Raw genomic sequence first — 22,479 nt, 5'->3', positions numbered from 1 at the left:
AGGGGGCCTCTCAGGTTTTAGGCTTGGAACTTTTTCACATACTAGGGCTCAAAATGCATGATTCTCCTTGACATGGTGTCACTTGGGATCACTTACCGACACAGCATGGTCAACAGGCTCTGACAGTGCACCCGGCATCTGCTCACACACAGACAGTGAGTTGGCAACTTTCATCCCACACCTTCCAGCTCCATCCCAGGCCACTGTCCATGTTCTCCAGCCACTCCACCGGCCCACTGGCCTTTTTGTTACAAAGTTACCATATCTGGGCTCCAGGCTGATTCATCCCCTGTGGCAGTATCTCCACAAGATGGAGTGTATCCTGGAGCTACATGGGTGCACTCGGTGTCCCCAGCTCTTATCAGTAGACTCTACAACTCTTCACCAAGGCTTTGTCATTGACACTATTGACTCCATGATGAGGTGTGGACAAATGATCCTAATGTTGCCTTATGATGGAGGTCCAGCCGCAGGTCCACTCACTGTCCTGCAAACACCTCAAACAGCTGCACCCTCACAGAGCATCGGCTGTTTCGAGGTCAACTTCACCATTATCTCTGTTCCCTATCCCTCAGATCTGTGATTTAAGTGAAACTAACCACCACAGCACCAGCAGTGCCCTCAGGAACAGGAGCCTGCTGGTCAACATGACACTGGGATTCACAACAGATCATCAATTGCTGCCAACACTTCCCGTCCCACAGATGTTGACAGCGAGGTCCCAGAGGCTTCACTTCCAGCAGTCATCGACGATGAGTCCAACAGACTCTGTGACATCTAGCTCTGTAGGGCCACATCATCATTAAAAAAAGTGCCAGTGGGCAACAGTAAAAACGGTTTGTTGTCATGGGAAATTCAGGCAGCCATTGCTGTGATCAGAAGCGTCTGTTTCGCCAACAGGGAGTGTCCATACTGACATTAGGATGTGTGGCTGTTGCTGCACTACTTACTTCGGGATAGCATGTGGCCACAAGTAGTACCTGCCGTATTCATCCACTAAGGATGTATTTAGGCCACTGCATGGCGACAGCCAGACAGTTGTAACAGATGCATCACCCTGGACATTCCTGCCTTCAAAGCTTCCATGGTTTACCGGCAATCTACAATGAGCACCGCTCATCAACGTTTACCTCTACACAATCAGGAACCAGGAACTGGTGTCCAACAGCCTTATAATTTTTTGTGATTGTGAATACCGGACAGCTGTGCAACCAGAGGTCCATCTGAACACAGAATTTATACTGTTAGATACACAGTGATAGTTTTTCACTACGAAACTTGAATTCGGATGTACCAAAGATTATGCAGCAACCACAGTTTGAAAGTTCTGATTGTTCAAAGAAGTGATGTTGTCTTTCTGTGAATGAATTGACTGCAGTTCTTGTGCTTTAATAAGAAGTGTCTCTTTATGTTTTTGGTATGGTAAGGGATTTTGAGGCATTCAAGGTTCAGTGAACCTGCACGTGAAAATTCTTACTGACCCACCATGTTGCATATCGCTGTAAAGCTCTACTCATTAGTTTTTCATTGATGTAAGCCTCATTGATATATCTGGATTAGAATCAGAATTATAGTCATTTGTAAGACTGATGTATTTAAATTTCACACAATTTCCTAACTTTGCAGACCTTTAACTTTCTTCACAATTGTAATATACCTCTGCAAATTGGTAGCTTTCCATCTCTCACCTGGATCACTGAATATACAAAATTTTAAAGAAATCAGAGTGAGTCAGTTTGCGTGGTGCATTGAATTGACATGGAATTATGCAAACTTGAGCGCGAATTATTGAAGACTGATTTGTTGTATCTGTGGCTATGAGAGTTGACAACCTTGTCTGAAGGTGCAGCCCAGTGCACTTCAATCCCTCAACTTCTGTGTGAAGCATTTGCCTCTTCACCATTTAAAAAAAAATTATTATTATTATTATTTTCATTACCAAAAATTCCATTCTTTGCATTACAGAAACATTATTTAAGCTGTTTTGACTTTGAATAAAGCTTGTGTGAAACAGAATATTTCAAAGCCTCTAAGAAGACAGTCTTATTAATTCATTGGCATGTTCTTCAACAAATGTGGCCTCAACCAGAATCCAGTTCACTTTGTCATCTGACACTAAACTGACGTCCTCAGTGCCTGCATTAGAAAGCTCTGCCATATCCTCATGTGGAAGAATTCAGTCATTTCTTCAAAATATTCTGCAAAGTAAGTGTCTGTGGAGAGCTATGAGTTCCAGTGTGCTAAAACTGTAACAGGAAAAATCAAATTTTTCCTTTTCCTTGTGTTCAAGAAAGCACTCTTTAAATTGCGTATCATGGAGTTTAACTTACTAAATTCCTTCAAAAAAAGCATTTTCAGTCAAATTCAGTTTATTTACCAAGCATTGAATGGTTTACATCAGGTCTGGGCACTCTTTGGGACCCATGGGCCTCATTCACATTCTAAATTAAGCTGATAGGTTGCTTCATCATGTGACGCAACAGCAACTCTCCAAGCACATAAAGTGAAAATTGTACCATCCATGACATTAATGTTTCTAGGGGAACACGCCAGTATGAATGGCACCTCTCTCCTGCCACAGCACACCAACAAACCATGCATCAAAACATGCGTTTTTCAGGGTACATTTGTTTCATTTTCACCCCATATTCAGATGCTTGCATTTATTTGTGCATAGTGAACATTTTATCTTTAGTTACAATGTTTTACAATAGCTGTCTTAAAAAATTCCATTGCAAAGTTCTGCATTGCTGTTAGCAAAGAAACAATGTTCATGACACATAATTAAATAAGAAATTCTGGAGATTGGTTGACAGTTATCTTGAAATGTCATCATGGGAAAATAAATGCCTATAAAAGCAACTAGTTGCAGCTAATTCATTATAAATTACCTTCCATCTCAACAGTTGTAGTGTTCTAATAGATCCACAATGGACAATAATTATTCACTAGCATTAACATGAGAAAGAATAGAAGAACAGAATAGGGCATTGTGATAGGCAATACCAGTTGACAAATAATTAGGAGTAACTTTGTGAATTTCTTCTGGGGGCCATTTGAAACCAATCGTGGGCTGGATCCAGGCCGCTGGTTGCCCATCTGTGGTTTAAATGATCATCTATGATTGTTTCCAAAGACTCAACACATGTGTTCATGTTACTGTCACTCGCTACCGCTTTCACATTATCCCACCATATACTGTATTTCTGAAAAGTCCCTCAAAATTGCATGAGCTCATTGTGTTGAGTTTGCTGTCTCAAAAACCTGTATACTTGCAACAAAACATTTCTGCTTGTTCCACGCTTCAGCAGTTCTCAACAACAGTGAAAACACAATGACCTCTCCTGTTAGTGGTCTTTTTGTTTAATATGATGACATTGTTTGCTGCTAGCTGCTCGATTATACCATTGTTGTGTTGATGGCACTATAGTCCCCTTTATCGTTTCCACATATTGAGGTGTTACCAGAATCTAAAAAGGAACAATTATTTTATTAGTTGTCTAATTTTTAAAATAATTTGAAACTGTACTAGAGAAAATATATTACTTTTTTTAGTGTTATCTTTTAACTTTTAATACTGTTAAGGTCAAACTACATTCACAGTTAACAGACCACTGCTCACCCTCAATGAATTTGTTAATCCACTGCCAAGAATCTTCATTTTTGAGTGGAATGCTGGCATTAAAAATTGTTTCCACAGTCCTTGTGCCAGACATCCACAGTTACTTTTCTTCTTTTTCACAGCTTCAAAGTTGCTACTGATTGAAGATTGCTGCTTTATTGGAAAACTAGTCTGGTTCATTTTATTGTTATTATGCTTTCCAATCTGCACAAGCATCAAAATAGTGTCTTTACATATCCATTAGATTCTGCTATTGCAGTATTAAAAAATTAAAATAAATAATGAACAAAAAATCTAATTTATTGGGAGCATAAAACCTTTCAATTTCAAATTTCCATGGCCTCTGCAGGCTTTATCATTTTCACAGCCATGCATTACTTTAGAACATATGCTCATCATCAAGTTTAGGGTATAATTGAGGGGATGAATCTCATTTAGGGACTACTGGTAACATGACCCTGCTTGGATAGTTGCCAGGCCACTTGGAGGTCAAGAAGTTTATCATCTCTTATTACAATTCTTCCATTTTTGTTTTCATTTTGTAATAAATTGCATTGTGTTCCAGGATGTGTGTATTGCACTCTTTGAATTCCATTAATGATGCTTATATTGTGCTTGACATTTGCTTTTGTCCATAAAATTAAGTAGAGTAAATGATTCCAAGTTTGTTTTGTTTCATATAAAGTTTTAGTAAACTCTAGTTATACAGAATTCACTAGTACATCCAGTGATGAAACCATGAGAGTAAAGCATTATTGCTTAAGAATTTTCATTGGTGTATGAGGATGATTCTAGTAAATTGATTTGTGCTAAAAATTATTGTTTGTTGTACCTGTTCATAACATCTAAACACATCTGTGTAACTACAGTTGCATTTTTAGAATTTTTAAGGAAGAGTGCTGTGTTTATACTGTTCTATTTGGTATTACACAGTACTTTAAAATAGGAGCTGAATGAGTCTCCACTGAATAGGAGTTTTCAGGCTTTCCTGGTGGATCTGTTGTAAATATACTTCTCGGCTTTGCCACCAGATCCAATATTTCATCGATACAACTATTTGACATCTTCAGGGGTGGTAGCTGCTGTTGTCGCTGCTGAAAGACGTGACTGTTGACAACTGTGCGCCAGTATCGAAATTTATCAGACCAGGAGCAGGCAATAAGTGTGTGCGGGAAGACACTCGCATGTGGAGGAAAGTGGCACTCATAGTGCCTCCTGCTGAAAGGCTCAGAAAGGCCTTCCACATGTGGGCTGTAGGCAATGACTGTGCTGCCAGACTCTCCTCCAGTTAAAATCTGAATTAAATCTCAGCTGTGCACTGTGCCAAGGCATGAATCAGATGTTCTTGTTCCTCCTTTTTTAATTTAATAGCAGCCCGTAATTGGAAACCTGCATCCTTGTTGATAAAATAGTCTGTCGTATGGGTATGTATGGCTTCCTTAAGAACACAGTCGCAGAAATATGATGCCACGGATAAAACTTCAGTCTTCTTGTAAAGCATGTGATGCTCCATGCCCAGGCGATGCTCCACTGCTGCTGATTTATCAGGTTGCCCCAGGCATGTATGACGAGAGTGTTCACACACTGGCACTGGATCTTATATATGCCACATTTTCTAAGTTCAAGATCGTCTTTGACCAAACACAACAAATTCCTAAATTTTGCTGGTGGTCAAAAAACACTTGATGTCATGTCTCTTGAGGAGTCTTCCTATTCTTGAAGATAAGTCACCAAAATACAGCAAGAATGTGGTTGCAACGGGTGCCTCTGCATCTTCATTTACATTCCTGCTTTGAACTTGCTTAGAATGGAAGGCATGGCATATCTGTGAACTCTCAGAATAGCCGTACTGTCGGAACATCATTCTTAGGTGTTGTAGCTCACTAGGCAGGCAGTCAGAATTTGAGACCACATGTTCTCTCTGTATCAAAAAGCGTAAGACTCTATCACATTGTGCAGGATAACTCTGCCATTGCCGGTCCCAATCCCAGGGCCCCATCTGACAAGTCATGGGGAAGGAGGAGGGGGAGGAGTAACAACCTCATAAAAAAAATCTGGGTCCATCTGGCTCTGGATGGTAGCACCCAGTTAGGGCCCCTACCTAGGGATACAGGCAAAGCCTGGCCAACGATCTCGAAGGTGGAAGAGGAACGTCACTTCCCAATGGCAGAGAGAGCAGAAGAGCCACTGAAACATATCAGGTAGTGGCTGTACTCCATGTTAGGGGTGGCTACCAAAGGCGTCTGTGTCCACATGTCAGGGGCGGCCTGAACACATCTTCTGGGGCTAACAACTTCAGTCGTATAACTGGACAGACATGAGCCGTCCCATCAAAAAAATTTTTTAGCTCATGGAATGGATCGCACAATGGAATCGAGATTACCCCAGGGGGACAATCTCCCATTGACCAAGGTCGACGCAAGGAGGCATTTAGAGTCTGGGGGACCTGCCAAAAATTGCATAAGGGAAGAGTCGGAGCTCCCAAGAACCTCAATGAAAATTAAAACTAAAAAGACTTTTAGAATTGGAACCATAAATGTACAGACAATGATTAAGACTGGTAAACTTAAACAGGTAATAGATGAGATGAAAGAGAGAAGCATTGGAATATTAGCAATGCAAGAAACAAGATACACTGACAAAGATACAGTGGAGTCAGAAGGCTTCATAATACTGAAGGTGAAACCCAGAGTTAAAGTGGGAAAGGAAAGACATGCATCTAGGCACTTTGGTACAGGGTTCATAGTAGACAAGAGATACAAGGATGGCATAACTGAAATGAAGAGCAGGTCAGAAAGGATATCAGAACTGACATTTCAAGCAGAGAGCAAAAAGTATACAATAATAAATGGACATGCACTCACAAATAACAAGAACAAGAAAGACAAGAAAGTTGCACATAGTTTCTGGGAAGAGCTAATGATACACTGAAAAACAAACCATACAGACATGTAAAGATACTCATAGGAGATTATAATGTAATGCACAGATTGGAAGAGAGAAGCAACATAAAGGAGTAGTGGGTGAGACTAATTGAACTGTGTTGAGAACACAAAATGAGACTGATGAAAACACACTTCAAGGCCAAACAGTGCAAGAAAAAGACATGGGCAAAACCATGCCCCCGCCTTGGGGAATTCTAAATTGACCACATAGCAATCAGCTGGACAGATGCTAAAGAGATCATGAACACAAAGGTCAGGAAGAAAATAGAATAGAATCATATCACTATCTTACAGAAGTTAAATGCCTTTGGATTCCAAACAGGGACAGACTGCCACAGACGAATAGAAGAACAGAAAACATAAAGGTAGACAGAGACAAATTAAGACACAATAGATCCAGATATGAGGAAGGAATTGGATCATTCAATGAATGGGACAACATGAACTGAAATATGGTGAAACAGGCTGAACTATGTGGAAAGGAAGAAAAGAAACAGAAGCACTGGTGGTGGAACAAGGAATGTGAGGAAGTGGTAGAGACTTGCAGGAAATCCTGGAGAGACTGGAGCAGCAAGAAGGAACCAGAAAAATGGGAAGTTTTCTTAGGAGCAAGAAAGGAAGTGGCCCAAACAATAAGATGGGCCAGAAGACAGAAGATGAAGCAGGAACTGGATGAGATTGAGACCAACTTCAGGAAAAACAACAGCAGACATCTTTTTGGGAAATTCAAAAAGAGTCTGATTGGATACAAGGGTAGAGAAATGCTTCTAAGAGATAAGAAATGGGAGCTGGCTGTTATTGCAAAGGAGAACTGTCAGATTTTTGCAGAGCTCTTTCACGACCTGCTGAACTGTGAACCACCTGAAGAAGAGCTGGAACTGGTGACTGACACAGAAGAGAGAAAGCCACGCCCTCCATCCAAGGATGAAGTCGCACATGTCATAAGTGATCTAAAGAATAATAAGGCAACTGGAGAAGATGGTATAGCAGCCGAGATGATAAAGTGGGGAGGCAACAAAGCAATAGACAACATGACCAACATAATTCATGAGATCTGGAGAACAAAGAAGTTGCCAGAAGGATGGAAGAATGCAATTGTAGTACCAATTCATAAGAAGGGGGACAAGAGAGATGCAAACAACTACAGAGGAATATCACTGCTAGAGGTCAGATACAAGGTGCTGTCAAAACTATTGCTCAAGAGAGTAGAAGAACAGGTAGAAAGTACAGTTGGCTACTACCAAGTGGGATTCAGGAAGGGAAGAGGCTGTATAGAACAGATATTTATCCTGAAGCAACTGGTAGAACATAGGGTCTTAAAAAACAAAAAGACAGTAATAACCTTCATGGACTTCACAAAGACATATGACTCCACTGACAGACAGACTCTCGTTAGGATCCTGAAGAACAGAGGACTTGATGGAACTACACAAGAACTCATATAAGAAATTCTGACAGACACAAAAGCAAGTGTGAGATTCAGAGAAGCAATGTCAGAAGAATTTGAGATCAAGACTGGTGTTAAATAGGGAGATGGGTTGTCACCATTGTTGTTCAATATAGCACTGGACGAAGTGATCAGGCAATGGAGAGCAATAAACAAGGAAATGGGAAAACCAAAGACCCATGTGGGGGACAAAAAGGACAACAGGGTTCAAGTGGACTGCCTAGCCTTTGCAGATGACATAGCAATAGTAAGTGAGATGGAACAAGATGCAAAGACACAACTTGACAACTTATGTAAGGTAGCCAGAAAGGTGGGACTGAGGATTGCCTATAACAAGACAAAGACATTAAATACCACTGCAGACTGAGAAACACTGGAAGGCACTGTGCAAATGGTGGACAATTTTAAATATCTGGGAGAATTTATAACAGGAAGGAACAGGAGCGAGGAGGGAATAACAGAGAGGATAAAGAAGATGAGGTCAGCCTTCCGCATGATGAGAGACATATACAATAAAAAGAATATATCCACAGAGGCAAAGATACGCCACTACAAGGCAACGGTGAGGAATGCAGTATTATAAGGTGCTGAGATGATGACATTAGGAAGAAGTGGGGCAGAACAACTAGAGAAAGAAGAGAGAAAAATAATAAGAAAAATACTACGCCCCAAAAGAGGTGGGGAGAGGTGGATGTGAAGACCTAGGGAAGAACTGTACCAGAACATGAGAACAATATCCGGGGAAATCAGACTCAAAAGGGCAAGGTTTACTGGACATGTAGTTAAGATGAGTATGGACAGAATGACGAAGAGAGTGTGGGAAACAACAGGGAAGACAAGGGGAAAGACAGAAACCAAGTGGGTTGTTGAACTTCGGAAGGACTGGTTGCAATTGGGGATCAAGGTCGAAGGAAGGGAAAATTGGAGGAACAAATATACACCGACCGAAATGCTGGAGATCAATAACAGAGAAGAATACAGGAAAAGCTTAGAGTGTCACCAGTGGAGCCAACAGGAGAAACAGAAACTGAAGATCATGGAAGAAGAGTGGGAGAGAAGAAGAGAAAGAATGAAGAGGTTCTGGGAGAAGAAGAGGAAAATGCAGTCCACGAAGGGGATACCCATGGTCCTACAGAGGCCGTAATGCAAGAAGAGGAAGAAGAAGAAGAAGACATTGTGCAGGATGATGACAGCTTGTGACCTGCAAATACAACTCTGCGTGAGTTGCTTTGAAGCTGACTCTACGTCCCAGTGTACCATCAGCTTTTCCTCTAACCATGACATCCAGGAATGGTAAGATGCCATCTTTTTCCAGTTCCACGATGGCCAGAGAAACATAGGCAATATCTCTATTCTTTTGGGCCACACCACAAATATATCATCTACATATCACAAGAAGCAGGAAGATTGGAGACTTGCTGACTGCAGTTCTTTTCCCTCATTGTCTCCCAAAAAATAGTTGGCCACCATTTGAGTCAGAGGACTTTCTGTAGTGACACCATCCACTTGTTCAAAATGCTATTTGTTGAATAAGAGATAAGCTAAAGAAGCACATGTTTAAACAATGCCACAATGTCTTTCTCAAACTTGTTGGTGATAAGCTCTAACAAGTTCTCCTGAGGGACTTTCGTAAATAAAGATACAACATCAAAGCTAACCAAAAGATCCAAGAGTTGTAGCTTAATTCATCTTCAGGAATTCTATGAATACCTCTGAATTCATCACCTAAAGATCTTAAAAGGGTGTATTGATGAAATATTGTAGGATTTTCACAGTATGATCCGGCAGCAAACCCAAGAAGTGCATTTCCACTGAATGTTGTTACATGTTGCCCCCGAATTGAACTGTAATTGTAGTATTGCAAGTGTCTCCTGCCTGCCATCCTCCTCCTCCTCAAATAGTAAATATTCTGCACACTACATGGTTCTCTCTCTACTTAAAAAGTGTTTTTACTGATGTAATGACAAAGGTTGTAACAACTCGACAGCATGTTACCCTCCATTCAAATGCTACACAAAGCAGGTCCTTCAAGTAGCATGACATTTGCACATACGCAATATTCATTGAGTGTTCAGCATGATGTAATAAAATTGTTTAGTTCAAATTCACAGCATTAAATATTTATCATAACATATATGAAAAATTGTATTATTTATTTGTTCATTCTTCACAGTTACAGGCTGTTATCCAGATAGCTAAAATAGGCCACAAAAATCATATTTTCTCAGATAATAGTAATCACCAGATTCTCATATAAAAATGGGTTGTTAGAAGTAAGCAGTGTCAATGGTCTTTTGATTAGTAGTTCATGGGGGAAAAAGCTACAAAAATAATATATCATTTATCTTTCATCTCTTTAAAAACTGGAAATGTAGAAAAAAATTGGTTTTTCATTTGAAAGTTTATTTAGACCTTACACTGACAAAGGCGGGACGGGTGGGGGGGGGGAGGAGTGAGGAAGAAAGGGGGAAGGGGGTGGGGGGGGGGTAGTAGCTTATATCTGATTGAACTCAGAGATAACAGAAAGGTTGGGAACCACTGCTCTACACGATGTGCGAAGTTACGTCATTTGGCCAGAAATAACTCTTAGATACCTTATTACTGTGCTTTTCCTAATTGTTACATAATTTAATTTTATTTTAGTGCTTCCTGCTAGGTTCCCTTTCAGCTGGAAGTGTGGTGTTTTGTGAGGTGCTAGTGACAATTTAAGATTTAAGTACCAGCCCTCAAGTTAATGGATCACCACTTTACACTCGTCTTCTACAATTCTTGTGAAGTCACCACTTACAACAAATAGCACATCATCTTCAAATACTACCAGTCCACTTATGTTACTGCTGTCATGTAACTTCTGTAGTATGGGCTCAAATTCTATATTGAAAAATTCTTAACCGCGCACTGATCCTTGCAGACAGCATTTTGTTATTGTCTTCGTTATTTTCTTTCCTGGGTATATTAAAGAAGCATGTCACCTGTGGCTATACTCTCTGGGATAGTTGACCAGCATTTCTGGACACTTTTACTCATGACCTAAGGAAGAAAGGCACTATAGGCTGTCAAGAGCCACAGCAATCCTGATCATCATGATAGAGCATATGTAGGTGGAGTATCTGTTGCTAGTGAAATTACATTATTAATTGTGTCTTCCGCAGTTGGTTTACCTCTTCTACACACATACTGGTGAGCGCTCATCCAGCATAGTGGTCTATGATCTTGTAATCTCTTGTATAATAGTTTTTCAAATATCTTGATGAGAATGTTCAAAAAGACAAATTGGTTTTTAGGATTGGGTATAACTGGATCATTTTCCTGCCATTTACTAACTGTTACCACTTCAACAGTCTTCCATCATGTAGGGACCATTTCTTGCAAGAGACACTCATTGTACAGTTCACACACTTAACTGTCGAATTGGTCACATACGGGTTGTATTGCTTCAGCATGAATCCCATCCAGGTCCTGTAGATTTTTTCTTTTTAAATATCACATAATTTGCCTAACTTCTTCTTGTGTGAATGGCTACACAAGTTTATTGTTTCTAGTCATCTCATTCCATGTTTTGCAACTTAAACTGATCTTCTGTCTCAGCTTCTTTTCCATCATCTGGAAGTAGTGTTTCTTTTAGCAGGGCAGCTGACTATTCCCAACTTTTTGTTACCTTTCCATCATTCCTTTTGAGTATGGATAATAGTGTTGATGATCATATTTTCTCAAAGACTATTTTATATAGTATGCCCCAGGGATCAGTTTCTATGTTAGCCTCCAAAAATTGCTTCATCGTTCCATTTTTGTTTTCCATAATTCTTCCGTAAAACATTGTTTAACATACCTGTATCTATGCAACCTTTGGACTCTTTCTTCTTGGGTCAGTCTGCTCTGATATAGCCACCTGGCTCTTCTTGTCTCACATCTTAATTTTTGCAGTGCCCCAGCCCACATGCTAGATTCTCTTTTAGAATGATCTCTCCTGGCAGGTATTGATGCCTCCATTCATCTCCTTCTCTCTCTCTCTCTCTCTCTCTCTCTCTCTCTCTCTCTCTCTCCCTCTCTCTCTCCCTCTCTCTCTCTCTCTCTCTCCCTCTCTATTTCTAATTCCACTGTTAACCTTCCAGCCTTTCACATGGCATGATGCTACCATATTTACTAAAGTGACATCAATGTTTGACATTGTTCTGACCATTCCTTTTGTAAGTTGGCAGATTGGGAGGTGCAATTAATACCTGTAGGTTGAGCTCAATAATAACTTCTAGTTGTCTCCCAAGGTCATTAGTCAGACACCTATGACTTCACATTTGCATCAGTGGGGTACACAGGAGGCTCACTTCATCTATGTGACTAATTTCCTGCAGTCTTAGCAGACAATCATCAATCTCATAACTTTCCTTCTCATCCTGCCTGGTAAACCTCCCATGACCTGGAGTTCTGGGTGACTTTTCTGAAATGCACCCCTTTTCCTAAACCTGTCCAGTCCTTTTCCTTCAACCCTCAACCCTCCCCTTCAATCCTTTGGCCAGAAGAAGGAGCTCCAAAACCTTGTGAAAGTTAAATCTTTTTGTGTGTGTGTTCTTCTGCCACTGCTTGGAGAGTAGGTTTTTTGTCAATCCATTTACATTGTATTTTCAATAATTGATTATTTTCATTGTTACATCATCACTAAATTGAAAATACATGGAAACCAGGATGCAACTCTCCCTTCTGCTTAACATTTCCAGACAGATTACATGTTCTGAATAATATTATGATATTTTCGTCACTGTTATGACCTGGCTAAACACTATTATTGTTGCCCTAGGATGTTGCCCTTGGATGACTATCTGGGCAGTTATTGGCACACTGTGGTCCTTTCCTGACTTAGTATATTGTTCTTGGAGGCACAGTACATCTAACTGCCACTTTTCTAACCTCATGCAATATGCTGACACTTCTCATGGCATTAAGCTGTCCTATTTTTATCTCTATTATGGATTATGGATATATTTTGAACAGCCTTGCCTTACACATCTGTAATTCCAATATTTACAGCTGTGCATCATCACAAATTGCTTGTATAACATATCTAAGGAGAATGATTCCTTGCACAAGTGACTGGATTTGGTTTTTATTGTGTAGAACCATTCGATGCAGTTGCATTACAGATCGGTGCTGGATAAATTTACTGTAATATTAAATAAGTAGCAGAATATACAGATAAGGAGTGTAAATGAGAAAATCTTTTTTTCTCATACCATTTTATTGAAGTAGCCCATTGCCAAGATTACAGGCCATAGGTCTACTTAGTGACAATAACCAATGTCTGTCAGTACAGGAAAGTAGCACATATCTTCAGTGTTAGGAAGCAATAGCATTAAATAAGTATAGAATCACTATTTTCACAACCTGCACTGCTACTACAAGTTATTGCTTTAAAATAAGCCACCAGCTTAAGCTCAGCAACTCTCCCTCCCACCATAAAAAATTCTGCATTCAATTTGCTCTATCTCTGTGAGGACTAAAGCATCACACTGAAATATTTTTCTCGTTATGTACAAAAAAAAACATGTTTCTGTAAGAGAGGGTGGTTAACCTCATGTAAATATTATTGTATCTGAAAGGAGTGTTAGTTTTCATAATGTTAAACAAAGCAGAATGACAACTGTATTCAAAATTAAATTGATTTGTGAACACTTCCTAAAGAAAACTCATATGTGAAATATGTATACTATCCATGTTGTCAGAATCTAATTTTTATTTTTTATTAACATTTTTATTTCAGAATTTTTTGTTTTAATGGCACTTTGGGAAGCGAAGATGAATTGTACAGGAAAGAAAAATTAGAATTTAGGATTGAAATACTCTTGTAAGATTTCTGAATGCAATAGTGGCAATTTTTTAAACTTAAATGCAAACGCAAAATGCCAGATTAACACTATAAATTCCTAGCTGCATTAGAGAGAGATTATTTTAAAAAATGGGAGTTAAGTTGCAATTTAACTGAATATGTTAACTATAGTTATTATTATGTGTGCGAAGATGAATTCGAGCTAGCAGATTTTGTAAACATCACTAGGCACAGGTATTCCAGAACCTATTTGCCCTGTTTAGGTTACATGGGTGATGGTGGTCATAGTAGTAGTAGTAGTAGTAGTGGTAGTGGTAGTGGTGGTAGTACTGTGGACGATGTTTTCACCGATCAGATGCAAATATAACTGTGCATGACATAGGTTGCAGTACAAACCATAAAATATTGGAAGAGCCAACCAGTTCCCATTTTCAGCACACAGAGAATGATGAGAACAGCTTCTTATTCACACTGGTTTATGATGGTGAAAGTAGTGAGGATGTAACAGGACCTAGAGTTTCAAAATTTGATTCAATTCCAAGAAAAGATATAATGTATAAATTGCATCAAAGTACAGGTTACAGATTAGGTAAATTTGAAAAACAGCTATAAAATGAGGAGAACCAGTTGAAAAGACTAAAAAAGCTATATGATAACTGGAAATTTCAGTTAATTGAAAAGTTACATGATGTCACCAAAACATTTATTAATAGCCAGTTAAGGAATGCCAGTAAAACATCCATAGCAATATGATGGTTTGTATACGATAAAGCATTTGCTCTATCCATTTATAAGAGTAGTTCCCAATTGTAGAAATACTTGGCCACATGCCCTCTGTCTGTCTGACTTTTCCAGTCTGTGCATTCCTGCTTACTAATTGATACAGGATTTAATCTGCTTTGCTAAACATCTTACTCTTTGATGAAATATCTCTGGCTCATGGTACATATTATAGGCACACAAACAGCTTATCAATGGCTTTCAAGTCATAGAGTTTGATCATTTAGGATGACTACCTATACTTTTAATCATGCAGTAATTTTTTTTACTAAAAGGCATCCACAGAACTTGGAAACAAGTTCTTGCATATTACTTTACTGCAACCGCTTTTCACTATGATCATTTGAAAACACTATTGTCCACATCACAAGTGAATTTCAGAATGTTGGATTCAAAGTAGTTTGTACAATATGTGATCAGAATGCAACTGACCAGAAGGCTCTTTAAGAACTGTGGGCAGCAAATTTGTCAAAGCACAGTATATTTCATTTTTGTGTAAATAATCTATTTTTTATATAACACATTACTTAGAAATGAAGGAAATGTATTGATAGATAATAAAATCCAATTTGAACATTTTTAAGAAGTAAAATTTGAGTATATAAGTAAACTCTTCTAATTCCTATATCTAAATGAAGGTAAATTTTGCTGCTACACAAATGAGCCACATCTGCACAAATATTACCATCTCAAGTTATAAGCAGTTGAGTATGTAGAAAAGATAGATAATCTATTTGATCCACTCAACAGTAATGAGCATCTTCCAAAAGATGGGAAAATACTTAAGTTTAATTGATTAAAAAATCCACCGCACATAGATATATCATGTTGACAAGCAGCTGGCAAATAATAGATTTGAAACCATGTAGAAACAAGACTAATGTGTTTAGTTTTATAAAATGTTGGCAGATTACATTTAAGTCTTTTATTTTTCTACTGGAAGTCTTTAAAAGAAGTTGGCTTTAAGTGCTTAAATTTAAAGGGCTTCATTCACATTGCTCCAGAGAATGTTTCTGTTTTATAAGGCAATATGCTATTGCTAACACAAATCCAACTTGTTTTCAGTTTGTACAAGCTCTGAGGGCTTGTTTTATGAATCATTTGGCTTTGACTTTCAAAACCATTCATGTAAGTACTGTGAAAGTGATGATTACACTCCACTGAACAATTTAAGTCACTAATCTGCCTCAGTTAATTTTTAATTCTTACTCAGTTTAGTGAGCCTGTAGAAGACTACTAGGCCTTAAGTTACAAAGCAGACTATGTACTGAAAAATGTAGATGTACTATGTGATTGTGAAACCTGTAAAACCAGTCTTTCCTCATCTATTATCACTGAAAATCATTTATTTACATCATTTAAAGAAACACGTGAGTACAAGCATTATCATGATCATGTTTATGACTATCTAAATAGCCACGGTCTCTCAATAAGGGTACATCATAATTTAAAAAAATATTCTCTCTGTCCCATACAGTATTTTACAATGAACATGCCATAGAAGACAATTATACCATTTATCATATTTAAGTATGTGCAAAAAAGAAAAAAAGCTGAACAAATGGCAACTGTGTGTAAAATAACATAAAAAGAGGACAAAATTTAAATCATTTCAGTAATCTTTGCATAATATTATTCATCATATCCAAAATTACAGTAACTGCCTTCTACATATGCAAATACGTGGTGTTTCCGAAGCCAATCTTGAAGCTGCAGAAACCAATGGGACATATGTTGCAATATACACTGATAAGTCAAAACATTATGACCACTGTCCACTGCAATGCTGGATGCCACCCGGTGATGTTGCAGGCACATGATGCGATAACAGAAGCATGTGAGCGGAACAAACAAGGACGAGGGATCACCCTAGTGAAGATATGGGCCTCTAATGAGGAGATCTATTGAGATAAGTGACTTTGACAAAGGGCAGATTTTACTATGCAGAGCCTGTGAACAAGTATCTTGCAAACAATGAAGCTGGTCAAATGTTCACATGCTACTGCTATGATCATCTACATAAAGAGGTAGAATGGTAGTGAAACTACCACTAGGTGCTAAATGGTTGAACATCCACAATTTTTTAGAGAATGTTGGAGGCTTGTCTGCTCTGTAAAGTTAGATAGATGGTGATCTGTAGCATCTTTGCTGAAAGAGCAAAATGTTGGTGCACACACAAGTGTTTTTGAGCACACCGTTCACTGTACATAGTTGAACATGGATCTCTGCAGCAGACCACCCCTACATGTTCACATGTTGACCCAACTACACTGTCAATTAGGATTGCTATGGGCATGGGACCATTGGGATTCAACCATCGATCAATGGAAATGTGTTGATTCTTCAGGTGAATCACATTTTTGCTACACTAGGTCTATGATTGTCTCCACAAACACCCTCATCAAGGTGAGTGGCAGCACCCACGCAGTGTGCCACAGACATAGGCTAGTGGGAGCAGTATTATACTGTGTGAGACATTCTCCTGCACATGCACAGGACCTGTGATAGTAATCAAAGACACACTGACAGCTGTGAACCACCTGTACTCCCCCGTACTTGATGACTTCCACATGGCAATGTCATTATTCAGCAGTATAATTGTCAATATCTCGGAGACAGAACCGTGCTATGGTGGCTTAAGAAGCATTATAATGAATACACATTGATGTCTCAGCAACCAAATTTGTCTGATGTAAATCCTCTAGAAAACATCATCACCACATACATAAATCAGAACTGATGATGATGTTTGGTTTGTGGGGCGCACAACTGCATGGTCATCAGTACCCGTACACATTCCCAATCTGAACACAGTCCAGTCTCACCACTTTTCATGAGTGATGATGGGATGATGAGGACAACACAAATACCCAATCCCTGGGCAGAGAAAATCCCCAACCTGGCTGCGATTTGAACCCGGGACCTCGTGATCCAGAGGTAGCAACACTAACCACTAGATCACAAGCTGTAGACACATAAATCAGTGGCCCATTATTCACACATATTGCATGACCTGTGCATAGACATCTAATGCCACATACCTCCACAAACCTACCAACAAGTGGCTTATTGGTGTACAATGCTACAATATGCTCAACTGTGGGTCCCTTTACATGCAAGCAAGAACAACTCTGACATGTGAGTTACAGTGGTGTCGTAGTTTAGGATACACTGCAGGTATACTATAAGAGGTTGTAGGATGACAGGGTTTTTTAGAGCAGAATGTAAAACAAATTGTTCTTTAGAAGAATTTATACAATTTAAGTGATTATGTTGGCTTAAAAAAATTATTAAGTGCACACAAAATTGCTGACAATATTTTTGATCTTATACTAAGTGTGTCCTTATGCAGAAGAATGTTTCTGTTGTTGGTCCTTTGTTTTTTTCTGTTCTGGGTGCACCTATAGATCATGAACATGATGGGAATCCGGCAAAAGAAGAGTTGTGAATTATAATGACTGAAGTGCTGTTGGCAAGAATCCATGTGTTCATTTTCAGAAATGTACTACCCAATGTTTTCAAAGGACAAATAAGTAAATAGAAGTGTCAAAAACAAATGTTGAACTTACAACTCATTTCATCACTTAAAAGCCAATGGTGCAGCCAAAAGAAATTGCACATTTGGGAAAGAGATGATAAAAATTTATCATGTGTAATGTTTTCTTTGCATGTCATTAACAAAATAATTTTTGGTAGACTCATGCAGTGTGCGCTTCCTTGGCTACCAATTTGTTTTTCAGCCAACGTGAAGAAATATTTTATGAGTTTCATAAATTTAATTTGCATGAAACAGACTGTACAGAAAGACAATTTCTAGTGACTGAATACACAGAAATTAAAATAAATCAGTTGTAGTAGAAGTCAGAGCATGTCCGTATTTTGCAATGTAGAATGTTACTCTCAGTTTTTTATTGAGAATCTCACATACACACTACAATAAAAAAAGTTAAAAAAAAATAAAAAGAGAGAGAGAGAGAGAGAGAGAGAGAGAGAGAGAGAGAGAGAGAGATGCATCATGAAGGTATGATCCGAACAGGATGGAAATTGATAGATGTGTTTTTCATGTGCAGGCAACATATGGTTTTAATTTCAGAAAATTTGAATGATTTATTCAAGAGAAAGAACTTCACAAATCAAGCAAATTGAAAGTGTGTTGGTCTACCTCTGACCCTTATGCAAGCAGTTATTCAGCTTGGTATTGATTGACAGGGTTGTTGGATCTCCTCCGGAGGGATATTGTGCCAAATTCTGTCCAATTGGCACGTTATGTCATCAAAATCCTGAGCTGGTTGGAGTCCCCTGCCAATAATGCTCCAAACATTCTCACCTGGGCAGATATCTGGCGACCTTGTCAGCCAAGACAGGATTTGGCAGGCATGATGTCAGACAGTTGAAACTCTCCCCATGTGTGGGTGGGTGTTATGTTGCTTAAACTTAAACTCAGGATGGCTTGCCATTAATGGCAACAAAATGGGGCATGGAATATTGTCGGCCTACCCTGTGCCGTAAGGGTGCTCCAGATGACAACCAAAGGGTTCTTGCTATGAAATGAAATGGCAATCAAGACCCTCACTCCTTGTTGATAGGCCACATGACTGGCAACAGTCAGGTTGGTATCCCACCGCTGTCCAGAGCATCTCCAGACACACCTTTTCTGGTCATCGGGGTTCAATTTGGAGTCATCACTTGAGATAATTCTACTCCAGTCAATGCAATTCCATGATGAAGATGTGTCTGGAGATTCCATAGACCACAATCGGATATAAACCTGACTGTCACCTGACAGACAGCCCAGCAACCAGGAGTAGTGACCTGGGGTGCCATTTCTTTTCATAGCAAGACACCTTTGGTTTTCATCCATGGCACCCTTGCAGCACAGTGGTAAGTCAACAATATTCTATGCCCAATTTTGTTGCCCTTCATGGCAAGGCATCTTGGGCTTACATTTCAGCAAGTTAATGCCCATCCACACATGACGAGTGTTTCTACTGCTTGTCTTTACGCTTGCCAAACCATACCTTGGACACCAAGGTTACCAGATCTCTACCCAATGAGATCATTTGGAGCATTGTGGGCATTGCTCTCCAACCATCCCAGGATTCTAAAAAAAATTGCCATCTAAGCCCATTTTGAAATGCAAGAATTCATATTTTCTTCACATATGTTCCCGTATATGAACAGGTGTAATGATGAAAAAATACATGTATGGATGAAAGGACTTGGTGTACTTGCTGAAAATGTAACTCTAACTGGTGATGTAACTTTGTATTATAATTATTAATAAAGTGTGATCTGTAGCGTCAGCCATTAACAAGACAAGGGTACATCTCGAACCGGGGACTCAAGGATGCAACAGATTGAAAAAATTTACAAAGCATAGTGCTGCACTGCCTGCTGGGTGCCTAGCCAGCTGGTTACGCAATCCATTGGCTCGGCACCAGGCCGTCGTACCAGCAGACGCGCACACCTAGAACACCCAGTGTGCGCGTACGGGATTATGCTCGCTTGCTGGTGCCTGCAGAGTCTAACTCCCTTATCATCTCCATTACGTTACGTAACCATGGAAAAATATGGGTCCATTCAATATAACACTTTGTGCGGTTCCATTTGTGCAAAGTTTATTTTCGAGGCTTAATATGTGTTTGTAGACAGGCATGCGGTGGCAGCGTTGACGATACACACATCGACGAGGCATAGTGCTTCAATGCTGTTGCAGACAGAGCTCACAGCAGAATGATTCCGTTGGTGTGCACTGCCCACTTATATAGGGAGCGAATGACCTTGGTTACAAAACCCTCTGGCTCCTACCCTTGTAACCGCCCCCAGTGTAAAACCTGTCCAATGCACCCTCCCACCATCACCTACTCCAGTCCTGTAATCCGGAAGGTGTACAAGATCAAAAGCAGAGCCACGTGTGGAAGCACCCACATGATTCACCAACTGACCTGCCTACACTGTGAAGCTTTCTATGTGGCGATGACCAGCAACAAACTGTCCATTCGCATGAATGGACACAGGCAGACAGTGTTTGTTGGTAATGAGGATCACCTTGTGGCTAAACATGCCTTGGTGCACGGCCAGCACACCTTGGCACAGTGTTACACCGTCCGGGTTATCTGGATACTTCTCACTAACATCAACCTGCCAGAACTCTGGAGATGGGAACTTGCCCTTCAGTATATCCTCTCTTCTCGTTATCCGCCAGGCCTCAACCTCTGCTAATTTCAAGTTTCCGCCGCTCATACCTCACCTGTCTTTCAACAACATCTTTGCCTCTGTACTTCCGCCTCGAATGACATCTCTGCCCAAACTCTTTGCCTTTACAAATGTCTGCTTGTGTCTGTGTATGTGCGGATGGATATGTGTGTGTGTGGGAGTGTATACCTGTCCTTTTTTTCCCCCTAAGGTAAGTCTTTCCGCTCCCGGGATTGGAATGACTCCTTACCCTCTCCCTTAAAACCCACATCCTTTCATCTCTCCCTCTCCTTCCCTCTTTCCTGATGAGGCAACCGTTGGTTGCGAAAGCTAGAATTTTGTGTCTATGTTTGTGTTTGTTTGTGTGTCTATCGACCTGCCAGCGCTTTCGTTCAGTAAGTCACCTCATCTTTGTTTTTATATATAATTTTTCCCACGTGGAATGTTTCCCTCTATTTTTTTATATACGCACACACACTATAGCTGTGATGAACGATATTCAGAGTTTAAATTGTACAATGTTTTTGCCTTTTGACATGTTCACTAAAGTCAGTTACAAATTACATTTAATATTTTTATGTTTTTTTTTCACAAAAACACAATAAAATCAGCCATCATCACGGTTTTACATTATTTACACATACACAATAACAGTGACTCCATGTTAAGGTATGTATCTGATCTCGAAGTATAAAATGTTTATCATCCTGTTAGTGTATCATAGCTTGTACTGTTTAACAGTAGAAACTACATGACACTTTGACTGACTTACATAATTCACAAGTGTTTTAACTTCAGAATCTTACATACACTGCTGGTCATCATCAATGGTCAATTTCTTATTAGAAGACTGTTATATACCCTTTGCTCTCTACATTAAATGTTATGACTTAGTCTCAAGTGCATATATTTTTTGCTCATAGGCCAACAAACTCAGAAATAGGTCCTTCATTCAATGCTTTCATTCCTCCAACCTCCTTTTTACTTACGAGTAGGACAATCTATCTGTAAGTTACAGAAAAACAAGTGACTTGTCCATGTGCTGTTTTTGACCACTGATCCATTCAGGTATTACGTGATAGCCACCACAGTCCTTCAACAGCTGCTGCAATGAGGTACCAGATGACAGCTGCAGATTCTGCAACATTGAATGAGAAAAGTATCCCTGAGTCACAGCAAGTAATTAGTAGGTGAAAGAGGTAAGATTGTTAATAATAATATAGATGGCAGACTTAAATTTTTCATTTTTTGTGTGCATACCTGGAGAAAAGCATTGAATGACAATGATGGCACAATGCCAACAGTTAGTTTCAAGTGAGAGCCTCTGTAAGAGCCTTCTATAACCCCTTTGCTGCTGAGTCAGCCAATCAGTTCCGAATAGTTCCAATGTGTAGAAACTTGTTTCAGAAGGTAAAAGCGATAAGTCAACAAGTTGTCACAAGTCTTGCCTTGTCAACATATGCATCATCTGAATGGACTCGAATGCACAAGGAACAGGAATCACCCTCTCAAATGCAGAGGTGTCCTTAAGATATGCACATTCAAAACAATTTAACCCAATTCAAATGCACATTTTGTCTCTTCCCCTCTATGCTGCCATCATATTTTGATAAACCAACATGAATACATATGTACCTCCAGATTTCAAGGAACTGGAAACACAGTCTTTAAG

The 22,479-nt window shown here is 39.5% G+C and overlaps 1 long non-coding RNA gene across 1 annotated transcript; it reads right to left on the bottom strand.

The window, feature by feature from the left end:
* Positions 1-2,526: 2,526 nt before the first annotated feature.
* Positions 2,527-21,922, bottom strand: LOC124789990. Its single transcript, XR_007016193.1, has 3 exons — positions 21,797-21,922; positions 3,623-3,826; positions 2,527-3,470 (listed from the first exon to the last, which is right to left on the bottom strand). It is a non-coding gene; the product is annotated as an uncharacterized LOC124789990 (long non-coding RNA).
* Positions 21,923-22,479: the final 557 nt, after the last annotated feature.

Source organism: Schistocerca piceifrons, chromosome 3 (genome assembly GCF_021461385.2).
Source record: "Schistocerca piceifrons isolate TAMUIC-IGC-003096 chromosome 3, iqSchPice1.1, whole genome shotgun sequence".
In the NCBI taxonomy this organism is placed as follows: domain Eukaryota; kingdom Metazoa; phylum Arthropoda; class Insecta; order Orthoptera; family Acrididae; genus Schistocerca; species Schistocerca piceifrons.
Note: the sequence above shows the minus strand (reverse complement) of the source record. Positions and strands in the feature narration are given on the sequence as shown.